Source organism: Lates calcarifer, linkage group LG13 (assembly GCF_001640805.2).
Source record: "Lates calcarifer isolate ASB-BC8 linkage group LG13, TLL_Latcal_v3, whole genome shotgun sequence".
NCBI lineage: Eukaryota > Metazoa > Chordata > Actinopteri > Centropomidae > Lates > Lates calcarifer.
The window spans coordinates 3,336,640-3,355,393 of NC_066845.1; the positions used below are offsets into that span (position 1 = coordinate 3,336,640).

Sequence of the window (18,754 nt, forward strand, 5' to 3'; positions counted from 1 at the left end):
CTGGTGCCCTATCAGGGGCAGACTGAGCCATTTTCTGGAAGAGAACTTGTTGGCTGCGGTGGCTCTCCACACTAAATAGCGAGGCTAACCAGTGTTTGCTTTGTGGAAATCCCTTTGGCGTTTGCAGAGTGAGATGGGATGGATGGCTTACACAAGCCAGTTGCCCTCCTCAGTGCAGTCACGTGTTGCATGTCATGTGTTAGAGGCTGTGTGTTTTCAGTAAAATATGTAGTAACTGTGCTGGTGGAGCAAAGTACATATTACACTGCGGAAGCAAGAAAATCAACGGTTTGATTACGAGATAGAAGAGCTGAGCAATGCAAAAAATAATTACAATACAATGGTTGCCTTGTTATGTAAATATGTTTGTAAATAGTTTGATAAAAGTAAAGACTACACAGTTTAATTATTTAGCCAAAGCAATGACTGGTTGAAGAATCCAGCTTCTGTTTGTCCCAGTAGAGCAGCTCTGTACTGTATGAACAATTACAACACCTTTATGTAGTATGGCGTGACTCCCACTTTGGAATCAAATGAAGTGAATGTACTTGGCATATGACAGGTGGTGTTGATGAAGGGAAACTCTGATAGGGATGTAGGGATACGGCAGATTATTATTATTTTTTTTTTTAAAAGGCTGGGAACCACTGCTCTAGAGGTTGTTTTTTTGTCTTTACCCCATGATCCATGGAAGATGGGGGTCCTCCCCTATCAGGATTCGACCCGACAACCTGCAGGCCTAAAGTGAAAGCTCAGCCGGAGCTGGGGCCCAGGCCTCATATCATCTGGTTTCTATTCTCTCTGCCCTGTCCAATGAAATCTGACCTGCTTTAGAGGAGAACTGAATTATGGGCCCATCAATAAATACCATATTTCCCCCTTTGAAGTTGCATACGTGATGGAAAGTGGTAAGATGTCATGTGTTAAAGTTATTACCCAATTCCTTAGCACTAATCTACTGTGCTTGATGTTCCTGACTTTTGAAGACTGTTGTGGCTTTATCTATTCTGACAGCAGCCAGACTGACTGCTTTTTTCACTTTGCCCAAACGTCAGAACTATTTTCAATCTCGCCTCGACTTTATATAACCCCTGCGGAGGTAACCTAGCCTAGCGGGGAGAGGGAGAGGTGGGTGCGTTACAGGAGAAAGATTGACTCTGAATGTTTCGTGACAATGCTGGATAATTTTACCAGCTGGTGAATAGTCTGCTCTTGAGTCATTTGGAGGTGCCTATAAAGCCTGTGTGTAATCTTCCTGCCTCCCACTCTTTAATTGTGCCTCTCACGGAACAGTTGCTTTTGTTAAAAGAAGAGATAGCCTAAGGTTCTTCTGATCCAACCAGGAAAAAAGACAAGACACGAGGATAAGATATGCATTCAGAGATTTATTGTTGTGCAGAATTTCACAGATTCTTTTTGCTATGGATTTGCTTTATTTGATATGGATAGCGGATAGAAGCAAGAAGGGATGGAAAGACATAAACTGATGATATGCAAAGATCATAGATGAGATTTGAATCCAGAATTGTATGCCCTACAATCACAAGCTGTGCACCGAAAGGCTGAGTTTGCTTGAAAAGAACTAGTTTGTAGGATACTGTAGTAGTTAAATAAAGTCTAAAGGCAAAAGTGTTTATACTTTTTACAAATGGCTGCACTCTAAACCAGCCATCACAGTAAAGGGCAGGGCATGATGAATTGTACAAATGCAGATACAGTGCACATTTTCTGCCAGTCTTTCCTCAGATACAATTACATTTATGTTGCACTTCTGTCATAAGAAGTGACAGAAGTAGTTGTGTTAGTAGTAGTAATACAAATCCTGCATGCTTTCTTACCTCTACACACCTAGCCAGTGGCTTGAGAAGTGGGCTGCCGTGGTGGATTAGCAGTTTGGGAAAACAGTGGTTACTGGATACAGCCCTCAGCAATTCAAACATCAGAAAGGTGTGAGGAGAAGGTTTTAGATGCTGTTTGACGATCTGACAAGCACTTTTTCTGGAGCGTACTGACGTGTTTAGCCAACTTAGCCACCAGGAGGTATCAGACTGTTTCCTGTGATACATTTTTAACAACTCAAACAAAGATGATTTTACAAATATTGCTTATTTTATTGTTATCATCTAAATATTTTGTGGAAATTAGTATGAGCCATAATGAGTGTCAGCAGAGGAGGGTGACCTGGCATACCTGCACATGGCTCAGTGTCAATGAAGATCTCAAGTTAAGAAGTTGCCCTCTCTGACAGTTCAGAGATGTGAGGTTATCCCTGCAGGAACAGCTGCCTGGGATAATGAATAACAGCACTCCTGCTATCCTGACTGGGTGAAAAATACCACGACCATTAAGAGGCCTCACGTGAGCAGAGGAGGAAGGGAGGGGAGGATGATTGCACTCTCATCTCAGTACAAAATGTGGTGAAATGAATCCAATGTCTGCAATTACTGCTGAAAAGAAGAGCTGGCAGTAAGGCAGACAGAGTCAGCATACATTAAAACAATACTAGTTTAAAATGCTTTTGGGGTTCAGAGTAGCACATGTAGAGACTAGTAGGATTGAAAAGCTCCTGTAAAAGTCCTGAATATATTTGATTTTCCAAGAACATATGCTGTATTATTTTCTTTAAGTCTATTTGTTTATGTATCTATGAGCAAGTTCATGCATGTACCATGTACATATGAGGGACAACACGCTTCTCTCAGAATTGCCTTTATACTGCAGAGCATCTGTTGACATAGTCATTGTGTCATTTCAGCGATGCGTAGGAGGAGGTGTGAAGATGTTGTCAGTGATATTCATTACAAGCCGGCGCATCAGCCCATCAAAGCTCGCCTTTGTGGAGGGGATCAAGCCAGAGGCAGGTTAAGGCTTTCCACAAAGACACCTGTGGTTAGCTCTTCCTCTTGGTTTCCTCTTTTCTTCTGTTGCTGCGTTGTTGAGCTTCTCCTCAGGAGAGCTGCACAGTCTGAGCTCAAACTTCTGCTGAACTTAACCTTTTCTTTGCACAAGCCCAGAGATAGTCAGCCATCTTTACACACACACAGCACCATTTAAATCCACATGAAAGAAATGAAGGGGAAATGGACAAAGAGATCCAGAGAGAGATAGAGTTCAATCAGATGCACACAGTCTTTAACTGAGTGCCTTAGAGCCTGCAGGGTCTTTCCTGTCCATCGCAGGTTGTGACCCTGCAGAATGGAGCAGCTGCTGCAGAATGATCTGTCTGTTAAGAGAAACTGCTGAGCCATCAGAGCTGCTGAAGACCAGAAGAGGCTGCGTCAAGACCTTTGACAGGCTCAGATCAATCAACCAACACAAATGCAACTTCAAGGGCCATCATTTCACCGTGACCAGCAAAGGTCACTGTTTAAATTTGACTTCTCCTCACTAAATTTAATGACTTGTCTATCATACAGACAAGGATTAGTTAGAAAAGTCAAATCCCAACATGGCCAACAGCCATGTCTGGACCAAAAACAAACAAAAAAACCCCAAAAAAACCAGCAACTACATTTACTGTGCATTTTTGTCTATAGAACACATTTTGATACCCTAACATCCACTGGAGGAGTTTTTCAATAAGTTTTTATTTACAGAATGTCAAAGGCAACTGGACATGGATTATGAGTGAATTAAGAAGATAACATTTAAATCTGAATGGCTATCACCCCCCCCCCCCCCCCCCCCCCCCCCCCCACACACACACACACACACACACACCTACACATGTTATACTCCAGTTTACTGTATACATGACTATACTTTAAATTTGGGCAAAGTTCCCCCGTACTCTCTTGGATTCAGTCCCTGAATGTCCGAGGCAGGAGACAGTTTGAAAGGGAGGAGAATTAGCAGGAGTTTTGTTTTGGACTCATTGCCGGAACATGACTCCCTCCCTCCATTCCTTTCAGCTCAATTATCGGCCCTTTTCACTCCTCGGGGCCTGAGCACCCAGCAGCAGGCTTCAACTTGTGCAGGGGTCTTGAAACTCTGGTCCAACAGAGAAAAAGGGCGTCTCTTTAAGACATAAAGTTTCTCTCCAGTCTCCAGCCTCTGTGTTATTCATGCAGTGTACTTATGTTCTTATACCCTTGGTACTATAGGTGGTGCATGAATTTGTGTTGCCAAGTTATTTCAAGCTTAACAAATTGTAGCTATCTAACACCACTCCTTTTACAGTAATATGTGATAACACTGAAAAGTCAGATTGATTCAATGAACAAATTGTTACTCAATCGCAGTTCCCGTAGGTCCTTATAAGTAGACATAAACACATGTTAAGAGAGAATAAGCAGTGGAAAGAAGGAAAAAAAGAAAGTATATTCAGTATCTAGGTATTCATTTCCCTTCAAGATGTCCCTCCCTCTCTCCATCCATCCATCTCTATCTTTCTCCCTGTCCGCCCAGACAGTTTTCTGTCTGTACTTTGCAGGGGAAAGTATCGAATGCCGTGGACAGATTTGTCTTTCCTAAAAGACTGCTGACACCTGTCTAGTGCTCATTTAAAACTTTTACTAGCCCATTTCTCCAGGGCACACACATGTAGAGAGGCAGGAGCGTCCAGAATGGGCTTTCTACTTAACCCCATGATGAAAACAGGGGAAACTGGTTTCAGTCCTTTTCTCCTCCATCCACAGTGCCACTGATTAGATTTAGAAGAAACCTTGGATATCAGTTATTTCATTGTTTTGTTCTTGAATTTTCAAAACAACCTCTCAGGCCTCATGAATCACGTTGAGGACATCATGTGTTTCATGCATTTTTATAAATTACACAGATTTGTCTAATGGAGGCTTCAGCTTGGGTTGATTGGGTATGATCTCCTACGAGAAGTGCCTAACGTTCTATGGCGCTATGTCACACACAAAAGAAGCTAGCCCAGTAATTTGTTCTTTTATTTATCAACCCCCTCAGTGAATTTTGTGTTTGGTTTCTGAGCAATTGACAGGCTTTGGTTTCTGTACATGAGCTGTTACTTTCTAGGGATACGCTGCCTCCAGCACCTGAACAAACAAACTTTCAACAAAATTTAATTCGCCAGTGTCCTGTAATTAACACTTTTGTGGCTGCAGAGGCCGCTGTTGCCTTAATCCAGTGTCATAACAGTGATTGACTACAATTACTGTTTATAACAAGATAACATATATTAAGTGACTAGTGTATTAGATACACCTGTAAAATCTAATATAACAGTTCTGCCATAAATTGTTAAATGTTTTTGGTGACATTGTCAGAAATTCTTCAGCAGTGATCAGGACAATGAAATGCCACTGCAGAGACACATTCACACATTAAAGCAGCATGTACACACAGGCATTGGGAGGTTTAAACAGGATAAAATGCAGGTACAAAGCTGGAAAATCAAACCTATAAATACCACAACATGACTTGACAAGTGAGACATGAGGGCAGAAGGCGGATTTGCCAAAGGATATCGGAAACACGCATTCCAACGTGTGTCAATTAGGTTTCATCTTCTTATTAATTTACTTCTGTGTTAAGGCTCAACACTTACAAGTTTACACTCATTATTTTCTGGTTTGTCACTAAAATCCAGTCTTGTATTTCCTTTACAACTATAAAACATTTTCTGAATTATCACACCAGTTGTTTTTCTTGACAAATCATCTTCTTGTTATATGAGAAAACTGCTGTGCTGCAGTGTAGGTTTGTGACTTCTTGCAAGTGGTGCATGTTTTGAATTGGAGCAAAACTCCTTAAATATAAATGAAGTATTTTGTGTGAGTACGGGGACCCCTGTGGCTCCTTAATACCCCCTTCAGTCCTTTTTTTGTAATCTAATCAAAGTTCCCAACTCACCAGGGTTCAGGAACGAGGGGGGGGTCTCTTGTGTTAGACAGCTTACTGCAATTAAAATTTATTTAAGGCTTACAAGGAATCCTTTCACTCTTGAACAAATCAGAGTGAATTCCTCTGACTCTGACGAGGTTTTCCCTCCCTATAATTATCCTCTGCTCAGCAAGCGCTGAGAGAGCAGCTCTCCTTTAACCCCCTGCAATACCTCAGAGCTTTACACTTGTAATTAAATCATAAAATAACAACAACTGCAAATTCAGTTTTCAAAACGAGCACAGTAAGACTGTGATTTGAGGAAACGGGTGCATGCCAGATGACTTCCTCAATGTCATTTTTTAAACTTATGTCATATATCATGTTCTTTATTGCCGAAGCATTGTATCAGTCAACTCTAAGGCCTGACACTGAGACTTGAACCAGTGCTGGCATCCTGAGAAGTGTCGCTTTGTAATGTGACACACTTGGGGAGATTACAAGTTTCAACAGGTTAGCAGGTACTGATTCTCCTCATGTTACTACAAATGGCAGTTTACAGTGTTTTTCTAGTCAGGCGTTTTGTGAGTTGCTGGGCGTTGTGGCTTGCTCTGTTGTTCTGCACTGTGGTTTTATTTGCTTAGACAGAATTCATACAACACTGGAAATATACTTCATCCAGGTTTTGATGTCTGGTCCAGTGGGCAAGAGCAGTGAATGAGAGCAGAAATCTATAAATCTAAAATTCTGCAATCGTCTTTGATGTGCTGAGAATAATTTTAAGCATGAGATGCACGACAAATGCAACTTGCCTTCTCCTCATAGCTTTGTTTTTAGTTTGGAGTTTAGATTAGAGTTGGTGGTTTGGGGTATTCATTTTGTGACAGTGCTCATGTTTTCTGATGTACAAAATTGTCTTTTTTTTGCTAAGCTTTTAATATATTATTTCGTCATTCACTATTTTTAACTTAGAATCTTAATAATTTGAGTTCAGTATTTCTTCACATAACTTAAAGTCATCTTTGTGGGCTTTTCTGACACTATGTCTCATCTTGTCCCTTTAATATGTTTTTACCATTTCCCTCTGATTACTTTAACCTTGTGACCGAGTGTTGAATTAAATGCCTAATTTAACATGGGCCTTTTGTTGGCCACCTCTTTGTTGGGAAGTTCTTTCTAATCGGCCAGTGGGGGCTGTGGTGTTGTTGACGGCCAGGGGGCCACTCAGTCCGCTCTTATTATCCCTCTGTGACAGCGTGTTCTTGGGCAAGGCAGCACAGCTGTCAGGTCTCTCTGTCACACTTCTCTGCAGGCAGGACATGGCCAGCCCACAGCACAGATAGGGGTCCTTAAGACCTAGGGCACTGCCGCTCATCTCCGAGGATGCCTACCTTGGTTGTTTAGCAACCGACTCTGGGTGACAGCGTTTGTTCGATTGTGTTTGGCTACTGTGTGATGGAGCGGTGGATGTGGGGGTTACAGCGAAACTAACCAAATAACACGATGGGTGCTTTTGTTGCCTCACTAAAGAGGAGGAGCTATCAGGAGATCCCACTATGTGTCCTTTCATGCCTCCAAGTCATGGGAAGACCAAGCACACACACATACACAAAAGCTCAATGTACAATGTAGAGTTCTGTACAAGTGTCACAGAAAGCTTGTATTTTCTCATTAATCAAATTTTTCATAGTTTTTAATTAAAAAGAGTCTGTCCAATTTTGATGTTTGCATATTACAAGTAGGGTTTTTTTTTGTTTGTTTATAGTTATAACTATTTTTGTCATCATTAATGTATTGATTATTTTCTTGGTTAATTGCTTGGTCCATAAAATGCCAGAATAGTTCTTTAAAAAATGCCCACCACGAAGAGGTGGATCCATTTTGGATGCCTAAGATGGCATCTTCAAAGTGCAATCAATTGATTGATTTCAATCAGTCAGTTAAATCACTTTATTTGTCCCCAAGAAGCAATTTAGAAGGGCATGAAAGTAGCATACACACACACACACACACACAAAAGCATTAAACAAGACACAAAATCAACACACAGTACAACAGACACCATTCACAGAATGGAATAATTTATGAAGTGCATTTTTAGATTTGTAAGTTTGTGTAGCTGCATCAGTGCTTATACTGGGTCAGTGTCTTCCTCCTTTGAAAGCCCTGTTGAAGTAGTTATGGTGGAAGCAAAGGTCAGGTCATGTGATGTTGGTAAAGAGCAACAAAGTCCACGCAGGGAGAGACATGGATGGATGGATGGATGGATCACTGAAACAGATACAGTCATAATTTTAATCCAAATTTCTAACAGTGTTGGAAGGGAATGATGTTGCACTGCAGACAGGGCAGAAAATGCTTCTATATGTCTATTTAGAGGGCAACATATTTCAATGTTTTAATTTGGGGGACTTGTTGGATTAAACAATTAAATGACTAATCATTTCAGTTCTGCTTTAGTTTTTCATTGTCATTTTTAGTCATGTCAAAGACCTTTTTGATTCCAGTAAGTTCAGGTTTCAAACACACCATTGGATACAGTAGCAAAAAGCCACAGACTCCTGGCATCGACTGACTGAACCGGCTTCCTCCTTCTTTCATCTCTCCTCTAATCTTCTGTTTGCACAGCTCTCTGTCTTGTCAGTGTAGTTTGTTTAGGTTTTATGCCCGTCAATACAGCTGTATTCCCCCGTCTCAACCCACATCTGAAAAGATCATCGGTGATAGATTTGCAGGCAGAACATTTCCTCAGCTGAAATCCCAGGCTTTGTCTGGAAAATGATTAAGGCTAACAGAGTGTTTCACTCTAAACAGCAGCAAAGAAAACATCCCCATGCTACTGAAAGTCTGCACATTCACTTTCTTTTCAACACGCCTTGATCCAAGGGGTGCTCAAGATCATCTAGCAGGTGACTGCAGTAAAGATTTTTTATTTTTTTCCCCATTCTGAAAATTTGTATGGTGCAATATGCCAGTCTTCCTTAAAGCAATATATGTTTTGTTTTTTTGGCTACTTGCTAAGAGTTGGTCTGTTACTACAAATGTAAACAGACCAGGCCAATATTTTAGCCAATATTAGCTTATTGCAGATACATCAGTAATGGTGTTGTCATAATCTGGCTGCCAGAGAGCACTGATCCTTTTATTTTTCTACTGTAAAATGTTCTGCTCATTTTTAGGATTCACACTGCTTATTATGTGCCAGTGTGGTCACAATTCTTTAAAACACAGATTGTCACAAACAAAAAAATCTTAATTGTATAAATGACTAAATCACTGTCTATAGACTTATCATTATTGGATTTTTTAAACTCTGCCCCAAAGATCCATTGGGCTATAATGTCCTCTTTAAATAATGTTTGTTTGATCCATATGAAAACCAAAATGTAAAATCAACATTTACTTTTCACATGGAAACAGTGACATTTTCTACACTTCAAACAAGATATAAATAGTTAATTGATGAGCATTTGAGGTGCTACGCAGCTTTTCTTTCTGTTGTACAGAGCCAGGTAAACTGTTTCCACCATTTACAGTCTTTATGCTAAGCTAAGCTAACCTGCTACTAGCTTAAGCTTCATACTCATGGTACAGACTTGAGAGTGGTCTTGATCTCATCTAACTCTCTCCAAGAGAGCAAAGTGTATTTCCCATAATCTCAAACTATTCATTTAATATGCTGCTGTGTTAATAGGGTTTAAACAGAACAGGAACATAGGGGTAGGATAAACCTAAGTGTATGTGTATAAAAACCACTAATGTGTGGTTATAGCTGTACTGGTTTACATAACGACAAAGAAAAATGCACCAAATATAAAAACATAGACAGTGTAATGATGAGTACTCAAACAGGCACAAGGAGGAATGAACATTAAGGTATTCACTTTTCTCCTGTGTTGACCAGCCGTGCTCAGCAGAGAGAAAGAGGGTGTTGTTTTCCTTCGACCTCTGCAGTCAGTGACTCACACTGGAACGTGTTGCCAACAGACAGAGTTTGACAGTTTAATATTTATGCTGTCAATTCCAAAGACTAACCTTGGTAATTAGGGGAGGTGAGTCCAGACAGATGTGGACGGAGGGACAAAAGAGCCTTTTGTTTGGCTCTTGCAACTACAGTCACCTCTCCCATGACAGCATTAAAAAACAGGCCCCAAGTCATTGGCAGCCCGATTGGTTCACTGCTGGATGAAGTCACATTTCTTCATGGCATGATGTCACTCTTGGGTGGGACGTCACATCAAGCAGCATTTGAGTGAGACGTCTTGTCGACTGCAGCGCAGTTAGCAGCGTTTCTTTAACTGAAAAACTGAAGATTACTCAAACTAAACAGAGTTATTTTAATGTAGCGACTCAATATTTTGCCAACAGTGGTTATATAAATACACTCAGAAGTGTCTTGTTACAGAGACAGTTCTGTCACATGTGTGATCCTGTCAACAGCAATATCACCTGAGTGCAGACAGGACACTGTTTTGCTGTAGTAACAGCCAACTTTTTGTCCTTTTGTGTTTTTACATTACTTAATATCTGCACAAGATTTGAACACTGAGAGTTGAGATCATAGTCTTTCCCTGGAACTCCTGTCAAAATCCTCTTTTCCCCAGAAAAAAAAACCAACCTGCGGACAACTGGGATTTTTAGTAAATATGTGTCCTTGTGTCTGAAAACGGAACATTATCAGATGTAATGAAATGCTGACACCTCCTTCAAACCTCATTCACACATTGTGGCTAAAGTCCAACCTTAAATGCTGTTATTCCATTTATATAATTGGATCAACTTTTCAGCTGCAGTGGTTTCTTGCAACTCAGTTCATGGTAAAATGGTAGCTTGTAGTTCATCTTATTTTAGAATAAGTATGACTACAGTGCAAAATACTTTACAGGCAGTTAAATAGGTTGTCTCCTTTTTATGATTCATTGTCCACACTTGTGTATTTAAAGTCAAACTTTATTTAGGGAATTTTTTTAGGAGCGAGTGGGTTTTATTTTGTTTTTTTGACTTCATGACATTTTAGAGCTGCAATTAAAAAGCGAAACATATTCTGTTGTCTTATAGTATATAGCAGTTGACTAATTTTCTTATCAATTGATCGACTAGTCATTTCAGCTCTACAATTATTTAAGTTGTGTCAGTAACAGTCGGCTTTTGGTCTTCCTTATAAATTCCACAAGAAACCCAACAAATGCAAATTGCGTAAGTGCTGTAGGTGAAAAAGTGAGGGGAACATTAAGTTCGCCAACTATAATGTTATAAGTGTTCAAATGCAGCTCTTAAAGCAGCTTTGTTCATATTGAAAAAGCCATCATAGCCAAAGCCATGGCTGGATCCCTTTGAGAACAGGAGATAAATATGTATACATTTATGTCTAGAATTTAAGTTGTAGATCCCTCCACTATCAATATGTTCATGCTAATGTGCATACTCAATAATGCATAAATACATATATACTGTACATACTGATGCATAGATAGCCTCTGCTAACCACTTTCTACCATTTACACTAAGCTGTGGTCATTGGTCAGCCTAACAGCCCCAGCTTGGCCCCTCCTGTCTGACCACTGACTGCAACAGATCACACACCACAAACACCACAAAACCACAAACTACCGCTTGTCCACACTAACACATCAGGTAATTCAATCATGCTTGGTCTATGATGAGCGAAATAAGGAAATGTCAAAGAAAAATACAATTGACTCCTATATAAATACTGATTTTATTCCATATTCTAGTCTTTTAAACCTTTAAAAACATGTTATTAGTGAATATCTGCATAGTGAGCAACTGTATTAGGCAAACTTTAAGACCAAAATTAAAATTTGAGGATTGCCATGAAAACATTTCAAGGTTATGTATAATCAAACAAAAAAACCCCCACTGGTGCTTATTCACACACAAAAACACCACAGATCATTATTCTTAAAATCAGCCAAAACGATAAATTCACCATTAAAAAGATGAAATCCTACACTACTTTTTTAAGCATACCGTGTTTTACAGCAGCTGGTACTTTGACAAATTCATCAAATGTATCGCTAACATTAACCATTAAACCACAGAAGAGGCTGCAATGTTACAAACATCAACATCATTTATTTTCCTTTCCACGCGTCAGCCCACCTGGGCAGACAGCGAGAAAGGTTGGAACAGGTAGTTGCCATAAACACTCGAGGCTTTATCGTCTGGGGCAAACACAGCCAGAAGTCATTTTGTTGCACACTCTAGTTTAATGACAGATGACCCCAAGCCATTTATAGGCTGTAAAGGACACCCTGTAGCAGCTTAAGTGCATCAGAGCCAGGAGGTTGCAGGCAGAGTGTATGGTCAAAGAAGAAAAGACAGGTCAGCTGGCAGGAGAGGATTTTCAGATGAAGGGTATGAAAATGCTGCTGTGGTGAAGTGAATTCCAGGTGTGATTAAATTGTCCTTCCCCTCATTCAAATCCTTATTTAATTCTGCGGTATGGTTTGGCAGGCTTAAATGTTTCTCACATGTAAGTGAACCGAGGGAAAACCCTTAATGAATTGAAAAAATGTGAGCCAGAGGTGGTGTTAGAGCATGAAGCTGGCATTATTTTCTTTTCTCATCAATTCATTGTGGATTATGGTCTCTGCGGGGTATTTGTTAATGGTACCAAAATTAATTATGATGACGAGTGTTACCCTTTTAACTGTGAAACTCACACTAAGATGAACCATGTGTCTAGGGCTTCAATTAATGATTATTTTCAGTATTGATTAATTTTGCAATTATGTAATCAATTAATCGATCAGTTGTTCCAACAAGAAAGAGTCAGAAGATGGCAAAAAATGCCTTTCACAGTCTTTCTAAGTGATGTCTTCACTTGTCTTGTTTCATCCGATCAACATTTCAAAATGACTGATCGTTTCAGGTCTACATATGTCTGTTGAAAATAAGCAACATTTTAATTGATTAAAGCTGCTATTTCTATATTAACGATGGATCAAATACCTACATGTATCTGAGAGGTGTCACTCACTCACACTAGTGGTGAACCAATTCACTGTTCTTCTCAAGGTCACAGTCGTCACTAATGCTAAAGTGGTTCCACAGGGATTGAAACCATTATTTTTTTCTTCCAAGGCCTTTTCCTATTGGACAACCTAGGGTTTTCCACAAGTCATTGGACACAACAGAAGCTCAGACATGCTCAAAAAAAACAAAAAAACAACAACAACAACAAAAAAAAAACATGGTGAAAATGACGTGAGGGTGGAGGGGTATGGGGTTGTGGGGGGTCTACATTCATTCTGCACATGCATGGTCAAACCTGATGGCATGGGGGCCCTCAACTCAAGGTAGAGTTTTGTTGTGCTAGACACAGGGATTCAGGCCTTGTTATTGAGCAATATGCTCTGCTTTGTGTGATGAGGGCCCGCCCCCTCATGCTCTGCTTGTGTTTTATCTCCCCTCTTACAAAGAGAGAGGCCCTGCAAACAGCCACCTTCACACCTCTCTTAGCAGCTCTACTGAATGAGCTAAAGCACTTCTCCATTCATATGTGGAAATACACTACACATAAAAAAATCAAGGTAGTGGTGAGCGTTCTGCCCTTTCTCCTCACTGTGAAGAGGAAAAAGAAAATGAATTTGACGACATACTGAGATCCTTGTATGAAAGAGGAAAAAGCACAGGCTCCTGTTCAGTTATTGGCCTTGAAATGTTTATAGGTTTTTCCAAAAGGGCGATAGAGGAGTGAAACGTTCGACAATAGGCCCTAAAAAACTCCAGCAGCCTGGAACCTTTATGAAAGTGCCAAATATGAATCACTGCACTGCGGATGCCAGACGGGCCTTTCCTGTGTTGCTAAGAGAGCCCCTTGGACTGGAACAGTCCGGGCAGCCAGAGGGGGGTTAAGTGTTTCGGATGGCTGTACAGTGCTGCATGGTAGATATGACTTGATGCTCCTATTCCTGCCCCGCAGCATGGGTGGTCTGAGCTTGATTTTATACTGCCACCTATTAGCACCATGAGCTGGTGATTTATGCAGCTGTCAACTTCAACTTCATCAGCTCCGTCAGCCACTGGTGAATTGTGGGTATGCTGGCAAAGCCTTCCCACTCTGCACCTCCTACTTTGGGGCTAAAGTAAACCACCCCTGAGAGCAGAAAGGAGGGGAAAAAACGCTGTTAAAGAGAAAAATACAATTTAGATAAATAACAACCATGCATACCACTGAGGCCTCCTCTGTGGAGAACTTCCAGCCTAAACATCTGGCTGGCTGCATATAAGGAAGAGACTGTGTTTGAGTTAAAGCAAGGTGAGAAAGGAGGAATTCATGGTTGAAACAGCCAACTAACAGTTCAACTACTACGGGATCAGTCAGAGGCTATACAGAATTATTAAGGTCAAGTGTTACCTGGAAAAATGCTGTATAGAGGAAAGGAAAAAATGGCTACATTCATGTCATTTCATTTTCTAAAAATATCTAGGTTTGTCACTCAATAGGATATTGCGCTTGAGAAAAGAATGTGTTGAAAGGGAAAATCTGTTGAAAATTAAGTCGATTGAGTGAGTTATTTTGTATTAAGGGCATACAATACAAAGTAATGGAAACTATGGGTAACAGCTCTTATTTGCTGGTTAATGAAGAAAAAGGTGTTATTCCCCATGGGCAGAGCAGAGTAATGGGCTTTTGCTTGGTTGTAATGAGGCTGCTAGAGTCAGGCTGGACCAGTGCTGCGGGCCAATTTCAACAAACACAGGCAAGAAAGGAAGGTGGACTGTGCATATGAGTGATTTACAGTATGTAATTCTTCACCATAAGGAGCATATTAGCTACAAGAAAACCACTCTGACTGCTACTGTGATGCTCTGGGCGCTGCATTTAAGATTAAAATGCTGATTTGTGGAAAAGACGTTTGGGTTTTAAAGTGTCAGGGGCTAATTGCTTTTACTGCAGTTACAACCCAAGAATGTTAAACTTTATTAAACACCTGTTAAAATAATCATGTCACAGTGAGTTTGTGAGAAACGTCCTGTTGGCTAGATCAGAAAGGAAAATAACGAGATGTGGTCAGTGGTCTGATCAGTGATTCCCAAACTTGCACACAAGGGGGTACCTCTACATTTGGGGAATAGGTGAAAAGATTGCGAAGTAGGTCAGGAAACTATGAACTGATTAAAATAAATGTACCGACGTCATGTTTAGGAGGAAAATGCAAATAGGACAGCAAATCTGTGTGATCTTTAGTAGATTTATCATAAAAACTACCAGCTACAATAGGCTGACTGCACCTTTCACCAACCTCAGTCAGTTAAGTCCATAAAGTCACATGTTGCCATTGATGGTGCATGAAAATTAGTTAGAATATAAGCAGAGAAGTCAGCATTGATACCTAAAAGTAATTATTTGAATAATTAGCTAAAAGTAATAAATAAACATTTTAAATAATTAGTTATTATTTTAAAAATTATTGGATAAACAGGTGAAAGTACCTCAAAATGGTGGATAAACTGCTGAAATAGTTAAATAAACTGTTGTAATTCTAGCTAAACATAATAAATAAATGATTGAAATAGTTAGCTAAAAGTAATTGATAACCTGTTGTTAGCTGAAGGTAATGGGGCAGTTGAAATAATTACCTAGTAAGTAAGTCAATAAATGCAGTTAAACAGTTAAACAGTAATAAACAGTTAGCTAAAAGTAATGGGCCAAGTCCTGGCAATAGTACAGAACAAACTGAACTAAATATTGGCACTTCAAATGTATGAAAAAAATATTAAACATCATCTACTTTCAAAATCATTTAGAATGAGAATATTTGTTAGTTGTCACTTCAGACCAGATTTGTAACTGAGTAAAAGAGAAATCTGACCTGCTGCCACTGGTTTATTCTCTGTACTTTTGTTTTTGGTCCTCATCCTCGACTTTACTGCTGTGCTGCTGCTCAGTTTGGCTTGACATGCAGCTGTCTTGTGTTTGCAGATCCTCCAGACCTACATCACAGATATTCACAGTGAATTGTTGGTGTTGGCTACATGCAGGGTGTGACTGGTGGCAAAGGCCTCTCCTTGGTGTAAAGTGGTTTACTTAATTTATGCTGGGTCACAAGCAGAGGTCATACTTTTGAGATGAGAAAAAATGCCTGTTAAGGTCACACGCTAGCTTTCCAGATGACAGAAAGTGTGATCAAACAGTTCCCAATTAGAACCATATAATTTGGTAACATTATGATATTAAAGATGGCAGCTTGGTTTTCCCAAGCAAAACTAACTTCATGAGTGGCTGACCATAATTTGGGGTTCTGTTGCAGTTATGCAGAGGGGTAATGGTGCAGGAGGAGGTTGTATGCATGTGTGTGTGTGGTAAGGGTGGTAGCAGTTGCTGCAGAGACAGAGAAGTATTCTGGAGAAGAAAATGGTTGGTAAGGATTCAAATATGCATTTCTTTGGTCCAGAAGCAACATGACTCGAGGATGAAAGGGCGGAGAGTAGGTAGGAACATGAGTGTGTCACAGGGGAGGCTTTTTGGTTTTTGGCTGTCACTGTTGGAAAAAAAAAAAAGTTGAGGGAAAAAGCTTTTTTACATACATCATACAAACTGAGTATACAACAGCAGTGACTGCTGTCAGTTGTCATGGTGACAAAGGAAAATAAACAAAAAAATAAGGACAACAACCTGTGTCTGCTGAGAAAACAAAAGGCAGATTGGATGAGAAATCTCAGCATTCATTATGTGTTTTAAAGGAATAGTTCGACATTTTGGGAAATATATTTAATTTGCTTTCTTGTCAAGAGTTAGATGAAAAGATGTCTATTAAATATGAAGTTTAGTGACCAGACTGGAAACAGGGGGAAACGGCTAGTCAGGCACTGTTTAAAAGTAACCGAATCTGCTCACAGTTTAACTTGCTATATCTGTGTTTTTTGTACAGGTTAAACAAACCAGACATGATGCACTTAATTGGTGAGCTATACAATTGCTGATAGACAGATTTTGCTTTCTTCAGACAGAGCTAGGCTAGCTGTTTCCCCATGTTTTCAGTCTTTATGCTAAACTAAGCTAACCAGCTGCTGGCCCCAGCTTCATGTTTACGGCACAGACAGAGAGTGGTGTTTTTCTTCTCAACTCTTGGCAAACGAGCAAATAAGCTTATTATTATATCCCAAAATGTCAGTTATATTATTTGAAAAAATCACCATTGAGATTGTCAGGAATGTAGTTTTCATTTCACTTTTTATGTTTTTGGAGGATGATTGTTAGAATATCTTGGTTCTGCTTTTAAAAGCAATATTGATAATCAGCTACCAGCTACTTGAGTGTACTAACTTTTTTCTCCCGTCATAAAGAGAGTTTTAATACCAAGGCTTATTCTAGCATCAACTAAGTAAAGAGCTGCAGCAGTGGGACCTTTTAACATGTGAATTGATACCTTAAAATGCATGTGTGGTGAGAGAGAGAAAAGTTTGCTCAGTTCAGTGAAGCGTTGTGACCCTTCGTGGCCAGGTTGCCAGTGAAGCATACAGGAAAGGTTCCAACAGGGGAAAGAGGGAGCGAGGATTCACAGGGAGGCTGAGAGTCAACAGCCGAGCCAAATCCCCAGAGGTTTCTGGCTGTCTTGCTCTGTCTGTTGACACTCTCCTACTCCATTGACTTTTTCATTAACCCCTTATCAAAATGTTTTTCTCTCCCACACTCCACTGACATTAGCCCCACTCCTTTTTTTTCCCCCACAGGATCCTGGTTGAGTTGTTCCATCTTGTGGTCGGATTTGATATGAGGACGTCCTTACACCAACACAGGTAAAGTTTTACTTTTTGTTCTCTGATTTCCTTGTTCTACTAGTTTAATTTCTGCTCTGCTATTTCTCTATAGAAGCAAACCTAAACTTAAATAATGAACATTTATGATTGTTATTATAATGAGTAATTAAAGACTATCATTGCTAGATCAGTGCTTTAAAACATTTTTAGAAAACTGAAACACTAACATAACATTCAACAAAATAATGACAAATGCTTTTAAATATGTCTCTTTAACCAAGCTACAGACTTGTGTCTCATTAAGCATAAAATATAGAAGCCAAACCTGTGAACATATTTTATTTGGTGCTGAAAAGTTCAAATTGGCCAAAATAACTGATGGCTTCTCACTTATTTTAATTGCTTGCAACTTGCAGAGGCAGCCAAAATCAATGTTTTTATTGGCCTGTATTCAGAGTTGGGCACTCGTTGCCTCTTCTGGAAGTGTGAGACCATATTTCATGCTCAACTTTAACTTTAGTGCTAATGTTCCTACCTAAATCTATGGGAGAAGTTTGCGTGATTTAAATAGCTCATTTCCAAATAAAACAGGGAACAAGTTACTGCCATATCCTATAGCCAGAAGCATCACCAGAGTTAAACCTGTTAAGTACTTCATGAATATTGAACCTGTGTGAGCAGAGTGTCTAAATAAGTGCAACAGTTAAAGCCACAGCAAAAGCATTTTAGTTTCCTTCACCAACTTTGTGGTGAGTTTTTCTCCACAAAAAGTTCCTTGGCAATAATTGGTGCAGGGCCACTTTTCCCAGCTATATAACTGCTGAAACACACTGCTCTCACTATTTGTCTGTTCCAGCTTTGTGAGTGGAGCATACAGATATAGCACCCACTTGTGGTTGGAATAATAATATGAGACTTAAAGCAAGAGCTGGGTGCAACATGTGCAGATTGTATACATCATCAAAAACTGTAACTGTATCACATTTTAAAGTATAGTTTTGCATGAGTCGAGCAGAAATAAGGAGAGCAGATGGACAATAAATGCACTGGGAGTGAATAACTGGAACACAGATGGTAGTAACTTGAACGTGATGTATCCTGCATGTTTCATCCAGGTAGCTACATGTAATTGGAAACATTTTCCTCTTACGAGAAAAGGAATAATGGCATCTTTTAACAGTATAAAGCAAAGTCGAAACAGTATCAGAATGAAAAATATTTCACTCATGGAGCA

The 18,754-nt window shown here is 39.8% G+C and overlaps 1 long non-coding RNA gene across 1 annotated transcript in view; it reads left to right on the forward strand.

Annotated features, from left to right (window-relative positions):
• The window catches only part of LOC108881468 (uncharacterized), a 103,558-nt gene that overhangs the window by 84,029 nt on the left and 775 nt on the right, over positions 1 to 18,754 (forward strand). The window contains exon 2 of the long non-coding RNA XR_001960619.2: positions 17,494 to 17,559. This is a non-coding gene — a long non-coding RNA (uncharacterized LOC108881468). The remainder of the gene's footprint in view (positions 1 to 17,493; positions 17,560 to 18,754) is intronic.